This window comes from Rattus norvegicus, chromosome 8 (genome assembly GCF_021556685.1).
Source record: "Rattus norvegicus strain SHRSP/BbbUtx chromosome 8, alternate assembly SHRSP_T2T, whole genome shotgun sequence".
In the NCBI taxonomy this organism is placed as follows: domain Eukaryota; kingdom Metazoa; phylum Chordata; class Mammalia; order Rodentia; family Muridae; genus Rattus; species Rattus norvegicus.
The window spans coordinates 41,964,468-41,977,712 of NC_141541.1; the positions used below are offsets into that span (position 1 = coordinate 41,964,468).

General features: G+C 37.5%; 1 pseudogene; it reads right to left on the reverse strand.

Annotated features, from left to right (window-relative positions):
* Window positions 1–12,371: 12,371 nt before the first annotated feature.
* Window positions 12,372–12,466, reverse strand: LOC148004039 (U6 spliceosomal RNA; annotated as a pseudogene).
* Between the last annotated feature and the right edge of the window lie 779 nt (window positions 12,467–13,245).

Here is a 13,245-nt window from a genome sequence, read left to right on the forward strand (position 1 = left end):
AACTACAGATTCAGAGGAAATTCAAAAAATCATCAGATCTTACTATAAAAACCTATATTCAACAAAATTTGAAAATCTTCAGGAAATGGACAATTTCCTAGACAGATACCAGGTATCGAAGTTAAATCAGGAACAGATAAACCAGTTAAACAACCCCATAACTCCTAAGGAAATAGAAGCAGTCATTAAAGGTCTCCCAACCAAAAAGAGCCCAGGTCCAGACGGGTTTAGTGCAGAATTCTATCAAACCTTCATAGAAGACCTCATACCAATATTATCCAAACTATTCCACAAAATTGAAACAGATGGAGCCCTACCGAATTCCTTCTACGAAGCCACAATTACTCTTATACCTAAACCACACAAAGACACAACAAAGAAAGAGAACTTCAGACCAATTTCCCTTATGAATATCGACGCAAAAATACTCAATAAAATTCTGGCAAACCGAATTCAAGAGCACATCAAAACAATCATCCATCATGATCAAGTAGGCTTCATCCCAGGCATGCAGGGATGGTTTAATATACGGAAAACCATCAACGTGATCCATTATATAAACAAACTGAAAGAACAGAACCACATGATCATTTCATTAGATGCTGAGAAAGCATTTGACAAAATTCAACACCCCTTCATGATAAAAGTCCTGGAAAGAATAGGAATTCAAGGCCCATACCTAAACATAGTAAATGCCATATACAGCAAACCAGTTGCTAACATTAAACTAAATGGAGAGAAACTTGAAGCAATCCCACTAAAATCAGGGACTAGACAAGGCTGCCCACTCTCTCCCTACTTATTCAATATAGTTCTTGAAGTTCTAGCCAGAGCAATCAGACAACAAAAGGAGATCAAAGGGATACAGATCGGAAAAGAAGAGGTCAAAATATCACTATTTGCAGATGACATGATAGTATATTTAAGTGATCCCAAAAGTTCCACCAGAGAACTACTAAAGCTGATAAACAACTTCAGCAAAGTGGCTGGGTATAAAATTAACTCAAATAAATCAGTTGCCTTCCTCTATACAAAAGAGAAACAAGCCGAGAAAGAAATTAGGGAAACGACACCCTTCATAATAGACCCAAATAATATAAAGTACCTCGGTGTGACTTTAACCAAGCAAGTAAAAGATCTGTACAATAAGAACTTCAAGACACTGAGGAAAGAAATTGAAGAAGACCTCAGAAGATGGAAAGATCTCCCATGCTCATGGATTGGCAGGATTAATATAGTAAAAATGGCCATTTTACCAAAAGCAATCTACAGATTCAATGCAATCCCCATCAAAATACCAATCCAATTCTTCAAAGAGTTAGACAGAACAATTTGCAAATTCATCTGGAATAACAAAAAACCCAGGATAGCTAAAGCTATCCTCAACAATAAAAGGACTTCAGGGGGAATCACTATCCCTGAACTCAAGCAGTATTACAGAGCAATAGTGATAAAAACTGCATGGTATTGGTACAGAGACAGACAGATAGACCAATGGAATAGAATTGAAGACCCAGAAATGAACCCACACACCTATGGTCACTTGATTTTTGACAAAGGAGCCAAAACCATCAAATGGAAAAAAGATAGCATTTTCAGCAAATGGTGCTGGTTCAACTGGAGGGCAACATGTAGAAGAATGCAGATCGATCCATGCTTATCACCCTGTACAAAGCTTAAGTCCAAGTGGATCAAGGACCTCCACATCAAACCAGACACACTCAAACTAATAGAAGAAAAACTAGGGAAGCATCTGGAACACATGGGCACTGGAAAAAATTTCCTGAACAAAACACCAATGGCTTATGCTCTAAGATCAAGAATCGACAAATGGGATCTCATAAAACTGCAAAGCTTCTGTAAGGCAAAGGACACTGTGGTTAGGACAAAACGGCAACCAACAGATTGGGAAAAGATCTTTACCAATCCTACAACAGATAGAGGCCTTATATCCAAAATATACAAAGAACTCAAGAAGTTAGACCGCAGGGAAACAAATAACCCTATTAAAAAATGGGGTTCAGAGCTAAACAAAGAATTCACAGCTGAGGAATGCCGAATGGCGGAGAAACACCTAAAGAAATGTTCAACATCTTTAGTCATAAGGGAAATGCAAATCAAAACAACCCTGAGATTTCACCTCACACCAGAGAGAATGGCTAAGATCAAAAACTCAGGTGACAGCAGATGCTGGCGAGGATGTGGAGAAAGAGGAACACTCCTCCATTGTTGGTGGGATTGCAGACTGGTACAACCATTCTGGAAATCAGTCTGGAGGATCCTCAGAAAATTGGACATTGAACTGCCTCAGGATCCAGCTATACCTCTCTTGGGAATATACCCAAAAGATGCCCCAACATATAAAAAAGACAAGTGCTCCACTATGTTCATTGCAGCCTTATTTATAATAGCCAGAAGCTGGAAAGAACCCAGATGCCCTTCAACAGAGGAATGGATACAGAAAATGTGGTACATCTACACAATGGAATATTACTCAGCTATCAAAAACAACGAGTTTATGAAATTCGTAGGCAAATGGTTGGAACTGGAAAATATCATCCTGAGTGAGCTAACCCAATCACAGAAAGACATACATGGTATGCACTCATTGATAAGTGGCTATTAGCCCAAATGCTTGAATTACCCTAGATCCCTAGAACAAACGAAACTCAAGACGGATGATCAAAATGTGAATGCTTCACTCCTTCTTTAAATGAGGAAAAAGAATACCCTTGGCAGGGAAGGGAGAGGCAAAGATTAAAACAGAGACTGAACGAACACCCATTCAGAGCCTGCCCCACATGTGGCCCATACATATACAGCCACCCAATTAGACAAGATGGATGAAGCAAAGAAGTGCAGACCGACAGGAGCCGGATGTAGATCGCTCCTGAGAGACACAGCCAGAATACAGCAAATATAGAGGCGAATGCCAGCAGCAAACCACTGAACTGAGAATAGGTCCCCTATTGAAGGAATCAGAGAAAGAACTGGAAGAGCTTGAAGGGACTCGAGACCCCAAAAGTACAACAATGCCAAGCAACCAGAGCTTCCAGGGACTAAGCCACTACCTAAAGACTATACATGGACTGACCCTGGACTCTGACCCCATAGGTAGCAATGAATATCCTAGTAAGAGCACCAGTGGAAGGGGAAGCTCTGGGTCCTGCTAAGACTGAACCCCCAGTGAACTAGTCTATGGGGGGAGGGCGGCAATGGGGGGAGGGTTGGGAGGGGAACACCCATAAGGAAGGGGAGGGGGGAGGGGGATGTTTGCCCGGAAACCGGGAAAGGGAATAACACTCGAAATGTATATAAGAAATACTCAAGTTAATAAAAAAAAAAAATCAAGATAAAAAAAAAAAAAAGAATTTTGTCACCAAATACACTGTTGTTTGACTTATAATATCACCTGCCCTGCTAATATACATGTCCCAGATTCCTGTTATGAAAGTTCTAATTCTAAAACAAGGGGATGGTACATCCCCGTAAATATTAAATTTACCTCCACTATTTGAAACCAGGAGTGGACACGTGGATATACTTGGGGCCATAGAATGTTTCAATCAGGTGCCAACACAGGGATTATATTTACCATAAAATTGTTAAAACAGTCTGTACATTCCTACTCCTTGGCTCCTGGCACTCATCCCAAGAAGAAGCCCATGGAGGGGGTGAACACAGCACAGAGCACACAGGCAACTTCATCTACAGCCTGCACTCCACTGAGACGAGGTGCTTTCTCGAAGAACTGCACCACTTCGAGTCCATTGCCATTGCACAAGAAGAATTGAAAGCTCTACCACCCAGTCCAGGACAGATGAGATATGTATTCTTCCATAATGAGATACCTTTCATAGGGTTTGGATTTTTAGATAATGCAATTATGATTGTTGTAGACCCAAATTGAATTGGCTATTAAAATTATTTTGGGAATTTCAACAATGGCACTCAATATGTTATCTTTTCCTTCTATGTATCAACATATTATTAACTTTCAGTCATTGATGCTGTCCTGTACTGACATGGGGTTTGCTTATTTCTTATATGACATGCACGGGATACCTATGCATGTCTTTATTTTTTATTATATGTTTATACTTCAATGCTGAGGTTTATCCAAATTATTTGAGATGTTTAATATCAGTTAAAATTGTAATTCTCTGCCTGGTGGCATCCCTTCTATGATAGTTCATGGTAAACATTTACAATCATATAAATTCACTCAATTTTTAAATTTCCACATCTATCTAAAAGAGAGCAGAGTTTTAAGTATATCTGACTATTTTAATTTTGAACCATACTGTCTTTAAGGGGCAGAGGTTAATCAGAAAGAACAATTGTCTGGTCCCTCTTTTACATAAACCATACATGCTAACAAATGTACTTCTTTCTGATTGGCTTTTGACTTTTAATTTCCCAACTTTGAGCAATCACACTGAATTCTGGTTTGTAAGAGAAAGGCAGTGTATGGATACTTCATGTGTGTTAGAATATGGTTAAAGACAGCATGAAAAAGGTCATAAAATGATTAGAAAAGAGAAAACAACAAAGAGATAAAGCTGAGAACTGGTATCAAAATTGGTTTGCCACCTCCCCTTGGTTTTCCACCCTGCTTCCCTCTCTGTTGGACCCCCTAATAGGCCTTCTTTTGCTTATATCTTTTGACCATTGGACATTTAATCATTTGACCAGCTTTATTAAACAACAGGTAGATAATATGGCAGCAAAACCTATTCAGGTATATTATCATAGGCTAACTATTGAGGATGCCTTAGATGAGGGTCAAGCTCACCTACACATCTCCTCCTAGCCCAGGCAAGGACACTTTTGTCCTTCAGCCAAATGAGGCCAACATTCTTTTCTGCCTGATGTCCTGATGTTTTTGCTCAAAAGTCAATGAATGGTCACCCCTGCGTGCTGAACTGGACAGTCAATGATGGGAAAGAGAGTGATATATACACGAATAAAGGTTCTAAGACAGGAAGGCTGCTATTAGTTGCTGCCTTATCCCATGACAGACCCTGGCCACAAGGTTCTCTTGGCCATGTGACAAATATCACTCCATCCTAAGACAGAAGCAGTTCCTGAGGGGCTCATTACAGGACAGCACACACATTTGGTCACCTTTTCACTTGATTATAAGAAAGGGGGAGATGCTGGAAGCGATATGTTGAAACCCTCCAATATTGATGCTATTATTATGGTTAGTTAAATATGACTGGTTTCATGAAAAATCCACAGCCAACTGCAGTACACTAATAGAAATATGGTGGTCAAGATGAATAATGATATGACCTTGTGAGCTTGCTGAGAAATTCATCTGACGTCAAGATACACAATGTGATGACCTGCAACTTTTCTGAACAAACAACATCCTGCTGACCAATAGATATGACAAACCTGTGACCTTTCTAACATCCTGTCAACATCAGCCAATTCCCTAACCACATGAATACCATGTCCTTGGCCTGCTTAAATGTTTCATACTTCCCCTCTCCCTCTGTTACCCCCATTACGGTATAAATTCAGCCTTAGGAAAAAATAAAATTATTGCCTTGATCAGACTCTTATCTTGGCATCCTTCTTCATGTCTCCTGTTCCCCATTCTCTTCCAGGTAACCTTAGCACCATTATTATTTTATTCCCTGTAACTAGAATTAGTTGTCTAATTAGAATCAGCCACCTCATGGATTCTAAGACTTGAGTCATGGTCTTTGAAAGAAAAGCTGAATAATTTCTGCAGCCCCATTAATTTATTTTTTTCTTTTAAGCTTGATAATGTACATGATGAATTTTAGGCCTTTTAATCTCCTATCACCTTGTCAACTCATTAAAGGCCATCTCCAGCTCAATTTTCTTTCCAAGGAATCCTCATATCTTCAGCATGTTTGATACGTAAAATGCTGCTATCACATCAGGGATATAGGATAGATGTGTGGAGGGTTTGCTTATTTTCTGGTTCTTCCACAGAAATCTAAAGGAGGCACCAGAATGAATCCATGACAGACTCAACTATGTGCTTTCTTGTTGGGGACAGGACTGCTTGACTAGGCAAAGCCTGAGAAGGGCTTGACCTTTTTAAAGAGAGACCATGTCCCCAGAAGACTGTTGTTTTCATCAAGGAGAATATCTTGCAGTTTAGTGATTCACCTTATGTCCTTGTGCACTTCCCAGTACTCCCCCCGCCCTAAGCTTCAGTTCCTGCTTCAATTCCTGCTTCAGAGCTTTAAATGCTGTATATTACTCTCAAGAAACAGACCTTGACAAAGACACTGCTTGGTCTAGCTCCTCTTTCTCACCCATTCTCCCACATGTATGGGTCCCCCTCTACCCCCACAAATAACTGGGTCCCCGCTGGTGGGGGTAATTGCTTCTCTTGAGATTACAGCATGGTAAAGGGTTCCACATCTGTCTTTCTGACCATGTCTAACCACCACCTCTGCAGAAGCTATCTTCCTACATCTCTACCTCATGCCTTCCCTCTCAGATGCAAGTTTTTGCATTAAAGGCTGAGGCTGCTTCGGCAAGTTCCAAATGCTATATGTTTTCCTTTTATTATATATGCTAACTATTAGAGGAAGCAGTTTTTGTTAACCTATAAGAAAGCAATTATAGAAATATGAAGAACTCTGCTGTGAAACAATAGTCTGGATGATTGGAATTTCTCAAACCTGGTTTCAGAGGATCCCTGTGTTGGAATCTGAAGTGGTAAAATTTCAAAACATTTTATTAATTTCTACTAAAAATTATTGAAAAAACTGTTATTGAATTTAAAGAAGGTAAGTAATTAATGACCACACATTTGAAAAGGCCTTCCTCAGTACCTCTTAGAAAAAGTGACAGGTAACTTGAATATATTATGAGTTAGAAAGTTAGTTTAGTTATTAAGGTCATGCAACATTCTGATAAAGGATATAATTTAGATCACAAGATCTACTTCAGGGAAATCACACGACCTATAACTACAGATCAAGTGTATTTGTCATTAAGTACCTCTTTAGGTTTCAGAAGGCATCTAAATGTGCCTTTTACAAAAAGTACCAAGTGGGGATATGCATATGTGTAAATAAATAAATAAATAAATAAATAAATAAATAAATAAATAAATGTAAAGAAAATGTTACTAGATGACCCGGAAATTAAATTCATATGTGTATATATACATATATTAAAGAAATTATTAAGGTAGAGCAAATAAAATAAATCTTAAATAAAGTGCACAATTTGCTGAGGTTATTTTGCTTGTATATATAGGATTTCAGAGCTTACTGCTCTACATAGTACAACTGTATGGGAATTCATTTCTGGAAGATGCTAATTCTCCTCTTCTGAGTACTTATTACTTGTTTACAGTTCTGTTTTTAGGGATGGGACTCCCTGTATTAACTTTCATTTTCTGAGACAGTTTTAATGTTCTTAAGCTAATGTAAAACTCTGAATTTTAAAGGTCAATGTCATGGTAAGCCCGCTCTCTCTCTCTCTCTCTCTCTCTATATATATATATATATATATATATATATATATATATGTACATATATATATATATATATATATAATTTTAACTTATATACACAATCTTAGTTTTAACATAACATGTTACTTTCTGCTTTTGAATGGAATATGCTATATTTCAATTTATATATCAATATTATTTGATTAAAAGTTACCACTTTTCATCTTTTTCTAACTTTTTAGACTCAACAGCTTAATTTGGAGCATCTGTCAAATTTAGAAAGCTAGAAACAGTCTATGAGAATTGGAAGGTCAGAGGTCTTATGGGGTGAGAGTATTAATAGAATACATGTGCTATGAAAGTAGGGGATAAATGTCTAAGCACAGAAAGGAATGGTGATATATAAGGATGTGTCAGGTTTGAATCATCAAAAAAATAAAAATCTATCATTTTCAGATCTTACTACATTGCACACTAATTTAAAAGTGTAGTAGTGGCTATTTAGAAGGCTGAGTGGTTAAAGTCTCATAGTGCTCTCATAGCAGATGAAAGTTTGGTTTCCACCACCCATGTGTGTGACACAAAACTGCCTGTAAGTCCAGGATCAAGGAATCTGACGCCTTAGCCTCAGAGAGCACGTGAATCCATGTGCTTAACTACATACACAGACAAGGACATTAAAATCAAATCAAATATTTAAAAGGTATATTTATGAGAAAGAAGTCTTTAGTGACATGTACCATACATGGAAGACAATGTTTCACCCATAAGATATGGGGTGATAACTGAAAACTCAATGCCAAATGTGAGATATTTTCCTATGACTCAAGGATGCCAGAGGGGATCCTAAAACATAAAGAACATCTCCACTGCTCTTGGTTGTCTCCCTGAACCAAAGAATAAGACACTATATCTGAAGACAAATTTCATTGTGGCTGTAGCATATGGAGAAAGCATGTTGGAAATGACCTAGAAAATTTCCTTCCTGCTGGGCACTTTTCATTGTCTTAGAACATGATGCGCAGTCTACTGTGGGAGAAAAGTTATCAGTAGTTTTACCCAGCAAGGTATATTGAATGCTGTAATGCCTATTTGCCAGGCAGGATTTGTATACGTGTGCAATCATTGCAAAAATGTTCTGGGAGCAAAAATCTCCATTTATAGTAGCTTTGAACCTTGTACCACAAGAGTAAAAGAATTCATGGCTGGAAATGTAAACTTGGTAAAAAAAAATTGGCTGAGAATCTATTAGAGCCGAAGGTTTGGGAGTATCTAACTGGAGTTTGATTTTTTAAGGACATGCTGTCAAACTGTTTTTTAAATATTTATGTTTGTACACGTACATTAGTGTTCTCCACTTTGGATATAAAAACGTCTATGTGCAGTGGGCATCAATCCATGCAATGTCTCATAACTGGTCCAAATGCTCAGATTGAATGTTCAATGCTCATCCATAAGTACGGTATCGATAAATCCCTTGTAAGGTTCAGGAAAACCAGAGAAAGAGAGATAAAATGAAAGAAGTGAAATGGGTGCTGGAGGCTGCTGTCTTCTGAACATGAAAAGGACAAGGAGATCATGACTCAGTGAAGGTACATTGAACTTAGATAATGACTTGTTTGAGGTTCCCAGGTTAAGTGTGTGGGAAACTGGGGTAGGTAAGATCAAGAGAGATGGTACACAGATAAAAGAATAAGTTAATAATATTTATAAAAAAAGTAAAATCCACCACCTTTACAACACTTTGCCATTTTCTGTAGAATAATATAGATACTTTTAGTGTCTTATTTAGTATCAGGTATAAAGGTTTTGTAATTCTATTTCATTTCCAGTACTGTGTAAACTAAATATACCCATTTAACAAATTATATTTCAGTATTCTTGGGGTTTCCTATAAGAAATTTTAAACTATTACAAATTTCCTTTAATTATTACATGATTCATAGGGAATAAATGCTTATGAAGCAAACTTGTTGACTCCTCCCCTCTATTATTTCTGCAACTGACATGTGTTTAACTTTTTGTGCAATAAATTTCTTATTAAATCCTCACTACCTTAGTAAAAGAATATATCATCTGGGGCAAATAAATATGAGGGAAAGAGTGTTTTATACATTCATTATCATTTTATCATCATACTTTGTTCTCTCCATTTATGTTTTAGGTTCAATTAAGATCTGGTGTTACATTAAATGTATCCTATATTTTGAATTTCTTTAACATTTTTATAGTACTCAAAAACACTGAATTTATAATCTCATTTTCTGATTGTTTAGTAAAATTTTAATTTGCCTAAACTCTATTTACTAGCTTTCAATTTTAGTCCTTGAAGGTGTGTGGTGTGGTGTTGTATGTGTGTGCGTGCATGCGAACATATGTGCAAGGCGTGTGTGTGTGTGTGTGTGATGCTTTTTTTTATATCAGCACTTGAAACCTGTCATTTCAATATCTTTTGCACAGCATAGTTCCTAATGAATGTTAAATAAACAATACAGTGCCCTAATTTTTATTCTCAGTTATTTTTCAGAAGGTCAAAAATTTTATACTTTTCATTATTTATGTTATTTGGGATTTGAAGATGTAATGGAAGTCATATCTTTAAATATATATATATATATATACATATATATATACACATATATATGCACATTAATCTACATCAACATAATCATACATATTTAAAGTGTTCGGCATTGTTCAAAGCTCTTAAAAGCAAAGTGATTTATTCTTAAGCTATAACAGGTAAGAAGATACTGTGTGACTCAAATTTTGTTCTAACAGTTGTGTACTATGATGTCTCTGGCTCAAATTTAGCACAAGGCAGCACACCCAGATTATAAACGCAATTGTCAATCTGGCGAGATCTCCCCTTATACCTGAAGACTTCAGAAACAAGATTCAAAATTCTGTTGTGATTTTTTTTTAATTCAAAGTATCCGCAAGTTGATTTCGTGACAAATTCAGAAGGGAAAGGCTAATGAATATTTTTTAGAGACCAGGAATCAAGGAATAATACCACACACCTACAATAAGTGAGCAGAAAAAGGAGGTGGAAACTACAGTCTACTTGATAGTTTATTAGACAGTGATCCTTGGGTGGAGAATATCTGGATTTGAGATTACCATGAGTGGCAAAATCAACAAGATATTCTTTAAAAATAGAAAAGTCCAATTCAGAGGTATAGGTATTGTACTAGGAATGATGTGTTGTTCTGGTAAAAGGAAAAGACAATTAACTTGACAAGAATAATCATAAGATTTAATAAAGCATCTAGATGTGGAAGAAAAGTTTGAGAGGGAGAGGAGAGAGAGGGAACCAGAGACATGTACAGAAGGAGAGGCAGAGAGAAAGGGAGTGGGACAGGGTGAGGAGGGAGGAAGGAATGGGGGAGGGAGAGAATATGAATGAGTCATCCCCTGAGAGTAAATGCTCATTCCCTGAGTGAATTTGATCCTTCTTTAGCATTAAAGGAAAAGTCACTGTTCATATCTAGATTGTCCTTCATGTGATATGGGTGGTTTACTATACATTAGTAGCTCAGCACTTTCTTCTGTATTATATTTTATAACATCATTCATCTTTCCCTGAGGTTGACCATTTTTGGTAAAACAGCTGTGGCCATGATGAGGAGTTAGACAATAGGTGTTCATAGAATATGTTAGAAATCACAATATCAGTCCCCAAGTATTCAGGATCTGTTATTAGAAGTCCAGAAGTCCTCTGTAGTCATTAACTGATGCTGGTAGCAATGATTGATATCCACAGGACAACACAATAAAGAGGTTAAATAACTTGTTTGACGGAGTCCAGCTCAGGGCTCAGTGTGGATCAGGGCCAAATGAGGAAGTGTTCAGTCAGTGAGAGAAGGAAACTGCCATGATATGGGGGCGAATCATCATTTTTGGGAGTTTACTTAAAAAATCTAAACATTTGTATTCTATATTTGCACAATTAGCCATAGGTAATATTGAATGCAACTTAATGGTTTCATGATGAACATTATCTTTCCACATACTGCTTTTAACCTATGTTAGCCCTAGTTTGCAACATGCAAAATGTAGGAGGCAATCAACTTTATTATAGTGTTTTTCTTTAAAGGAAAACCAATAAGTTGAGAAGGATCCAAATTCCCATTGTTCTCTAAGGTTCAACAAACCTGAAAAGTGCCCCTTTGCCCTTCCTCCTACATGTTCTGAGTCTCTGTGGTCAAATATACTGATCACTGAGTCCTGAGAAACAAAACCACGAGAAAAATTTTCAATGCTTACGTATCATTTTGCAGTGTTTGTACCATATAGCTGAATAAGCATTAGGCTGCTATCTAATTACCTTCCCATGCGCTTTACTCTTACCATATGGGCCTTGCTCTTACATACACTCCCCTTAGGGAATGTACTGATACTTTATTTTTTTTTCAATATGCCATACCATCTTATTTTATTGGATTTTTTTATTTACATTTCAAAACTTATTCCCTTTTCTGGTTTCCCAGTCATAAGATCCCTATCTCATCCTCCTCTGTTTCTTCTATAAGGGTTTTCCTCCTTCCCACTCCCACCCTGACATTCCCCTACATTGTGGGGTCCAGTTGTGGCAGAACCAAGGGCTTCCCCTTCCACTGGTGCCCAACAATGCCATCATCTGCTAAATGTGCAACTGGAACCATGAGTCTGTCCATGCATAGTCTTTGGGTAGTGGTTTAGTCCCTGGAAGCTCTGGTTTATTGGTATTGTTATTTTTATTGTTGTATGCCCCTTCAGTTCCTTCAATACTTTCTCTAAGCCCTTCAATGGGGACCCCATACTCAGTTCAACGGTTTGCTGCTATCATTCGCCTCTGTATTTGACATGCTCTGGCTAAGCCTCTCAGAAAAGAGCTGTAACAAACTACTGTCAGCATGCACTTTCTAACTTCAAAAATATGAAACGTCACAAATTTGTGTTTCATCTTTGTTCCGGGGCCATAATGTATCGTTCCAATTTTAGAATATGTGCGGCTGAGGCAAGCATATACCACACCATCTTATCCTTCAATGTATGCTCCTGTATATGGCAGATTCTGAACAGAATCTGCACCTTGTGGGGTATATCAGTCCTTGCCATTCATCCTGAAAGTCACTTACACAGGGAATTAATCAGGGTCACTATTGTATTAATATTAACTGATCTTTGCCCTCAACTGTCAAGTCCCCACATTCTGGGTCTAGTCTCATTGCCTCTCTCGATTATGTGCTTTCGTTCTTGCCAGCAGATGCTTAAAGATTCCTGAAACCACCTTTCAGTTCATAAATCTGTAACTTCTCTATTCTTGGTGAAAACGGGGTTGTGTTATGGGGATCCCAGTGTTGGAGTAGACAGAGATATAGTACTGTATGATTCCACTATGGTGAAGTTTTTCCTAAAGAATTATATTGCTTTCAAAGATAGCAGTTGTATATACTCACACCCTCTACCAAGGCAATACAAAACTTTCTGGAAGGATAAGGAAACTCTCACAAGACATAGTAAATAATCAAACTTGAAAGTAAAATTATGATGTAATCTACAATCTGTGATGTAGATAGGCTGGAACATTTCAAGCAGCAGTGGTCACCATGTGGTCCATGCTCATTGTTAAATACTTGTACTTGAACATTAAGTAAGCCAACGTTGCAAAATAGGATTGAGGCCAAAGAAACTATAGGAACAAAGAGAGCCTAGACGAACTGAGAAATGGTACCAAAGATCTTTCGAAACCAGATGATCTGTACTAATTCTTGAGTTATCCCCTGTCAGGTTTGAACTTTTGT